The sequence below is a fragment of the Phalaenopsis equestris genome, unplaced genomic scaffold (genome assembly GCF_001263595.1).
Source record: "Phalaenopsis equestris unplaced genomic scaffold, ASM126359v1 Scaffold220874, whole genome shotgun sequence".
Taxonomy (NCBI): domain Eukaryota; kingdom Viridiplantae; phylum Streptophyta; class Magnoliopsida; order Asparagales; family Orchidaceae; genus Phalaenopsis; species Phalaenopsis equestris.
This window is the reverse complement of record NW_018239128.1, coordinates 5,136-7,818: the sequence shown is the minus strand read 5'-3', so window position 1 is coordinate 7,818 and position 2,683 is coordinate 5,136. Positions and strand designations below refer to the sequence as shown.

General features: G+C 39.0%; 1 pseudogene; it reads right to left on the bottom strand.

Moving 5' to 3' along the window:
- Positions 1 to 1,716: 1,716 nt before the first annotated feature.
- LOC110037549 lies at positions 1,717 to 2,391 on the bottom strand (annotated as a pseudogene).
- Between the last annotated feature and the right edge of the window lie 292 nt (positions 2,392 to 2,683).

The window sequence follows — 2,683 nt, the reverse complement described above, 5'->3', positions numbered from 1 at the left end:
AAATATTGACTCAAAAAGAGGGAGAGTTAGAGTATAAGGACCGACCTTGAATGTAATGAGTCAGAAAAGTAGGATTGATTCAGAAATGAGAATTCAGAAATGAGAATTTGGTCAATTCTCAAAAGAAAGTGTCGGGATGTAAGGCCCGACCTCGAATGTGAAGAATCAGAAATTTAGGGCTGATTTGAAAGTGAGAATTGAAATGTAGGTCAATTCTCAAAAGAAAGTGTCGGAATGTAAGGTCCGACCTCGAATGTGAAGAATCATAAATTTAGGACTGATTCAAAAGTGAGAATTGAAATGTAGGTCAATTCTCAAAAGAAAGTGTCGGGATGTAAGGCCCGACCTCGAATGTGAAGAATCAGAAATTTAGGACTGATTCGAAAGTGAGAATTGAAATGTAGGTCAATTCTCAAAAGAAAGTGTCGGAATGTAAGGTCCGACCTCGAATGTGAAGAATCAGAAATTTAAGTCTTATTTGAAAGTTATAATTGAAATGTAGGTCAATTCTCAAAAGAAAGTGTCGGAATGTAAGGTCCGACCTCGAATGTGAAGAATCAGAAATTTAAGTCTTATTTGAAAGTTATAATTGAAATGTAGGTCAATTCTCAAAAGAAAGTGTCGGAATGTAAGGTCCGACCTCGAATGTGAAGAATCAGAAATTTAAGTCTTATTTGAAAGTTATAATTGAAATGTAGGTCAATTCTCAAAAGAAAGTGTCGGAATGTAAGGTCCGACCTCGAATGTGAAGAATCAGAAATTTAAGTCTTATTTGAAAGTTATAATTGAAATGTAGGTCAATTCTCAAAAGAAAGTGTCGGAATGTAAGGTCCGACCTCGAATGTGAAGAATCAGAAATTTAAGTCTTATTTGAAAGTTATAATTGAAATGTAGGTCAATTCTCAAAAGAAAGTGTCGGAATGTAAGGTCCGACCTCGAATGTGAAGAATCAGAAACAGGATTTAGGTACTGATTTGAAGATGTGATTTTGAAATTCACAAAGAGCTTGTGATGTTGAATTTGCGGTAGTATGTCATGTGGAAATGTTGATTTTGAAGAAGATTTGTAGAGCTTCATGGAGTTTTGTGCAGAATGTGAAATTCTGCGAGGATGTGTAGAGAATTAGTGTAGATAACGATGGTTGTGCTGCGCGCACAAAGAGTAGGAAATTCCGAAAACGGAAGTATCCACTCAACAAGTTTGTTCTATTTTCTTGTTGTTTTGTTTATGACAATTTAATTTCTAAAAATTTGTTTTTAAAGATTTAATTTCAATTTGTTTATTTTCAAAAGAAATTTTATTATTTATTTATTACAATTATCTTTTATTTGTGTTTTATTTATTGTTAAAGACTAGTCGTTTAGTTCTTTGTTCATTTGATCTCTGAACCATTGCAGGGTTTGCAGCTTTCAGCCATTGCACAAAAAGGCAATTGACAAAAAGGCACAACTTGAAAGAAATTCCATTAATCTGCTTCAATAAAGATACTACAGATCAAATGTAAGCTAATGCCTCAAAGAGAGTACATCATGTAATACATGCTGAAATGCATTGAGAGTCATCTCAAGATATGAGTACATCATAGACTGATTACATCAGATATGTGTCATGCTGGTAAAATAAAGCAAGTGAGTCCTCTGCGCTTGGTATATCGAGCTCTTGATCAAGCAGACCTTCTGAGTCATGCTCCAGGATAAGAGTTCCCTTTGCATGTATTCAGAGGTAAAACTCCAGGTCTTGCTGGAATCCATATGGTATCTTACTGTCATCCATCCTACGAAAGGTCACGGACACCCTACGGTGCCGTACTCCTGGTATGCAGTGTTTGGCCACGTCTGCACCGTTGGCCTTGAGAACAAGTACTGAACCAACTGGGAGAGGAATTTCCACAGCTCCTCTGAATTCACCAGGGCCAATTACGTTGAGTTCTTTTCCAAATAAAATATTGCTCTTACTCATGAATGAGACCGTGCAGAAAGGCCTCACAAAGTCATGATGGTCAATGTGCGGAGGAATGCAGTCACCTTCTTCGTAAATGTTGATGATGCAACTGTTAGGAATGCAAGTGGCAGGTAGAATATTTCACTTGACCATTCTCTTTATCATCCACTTTATCATTGGGGGTAACGGATCCACCTGGTCATATCTGAGAATCCCAGGCGGATTCCCCTGTCTGTCGTTTGTAAAATTATAGCAACATCCGCACTGAATGGTGATTCTTCCCTTTCCTCGCATCCACTTCTTTGGCTCGGAGTACGTTCTTTCCATGAGAAGGCCTGCTCGACCTCTATCTCTCAAATCGAAGATGCAATCCAGGATGTTTCTTTCATCAGTTTCAGAGAAAACCCTGGTATATAATTCCAGGCCTTCCAATATGTAGATAAACTTTCCTTGAACCTCTTCATAGAATTCAAATTCTCTTCTGTTTACCTTGCTTATTTTGTAATATTCCACCACGCCGGGAGCTGGCAGCTGTCTAGGACGTTCCTTCCTCCGGGGCTTTTCCTCCGGGGCTTGACGGGAATCCAAACTGGTGCTGGCCGATCCGGAATATAAGATTCCGCCTCAAGCGGGATGTACGATCCTGGCTCCGCGGTGCGCGTTGGTCCGTCCCCGGTGGGACATACGGTTCATTTTTCACAAAATATGGAGTCTGAGACTCATTGGTGCTTGCAGCGTATTC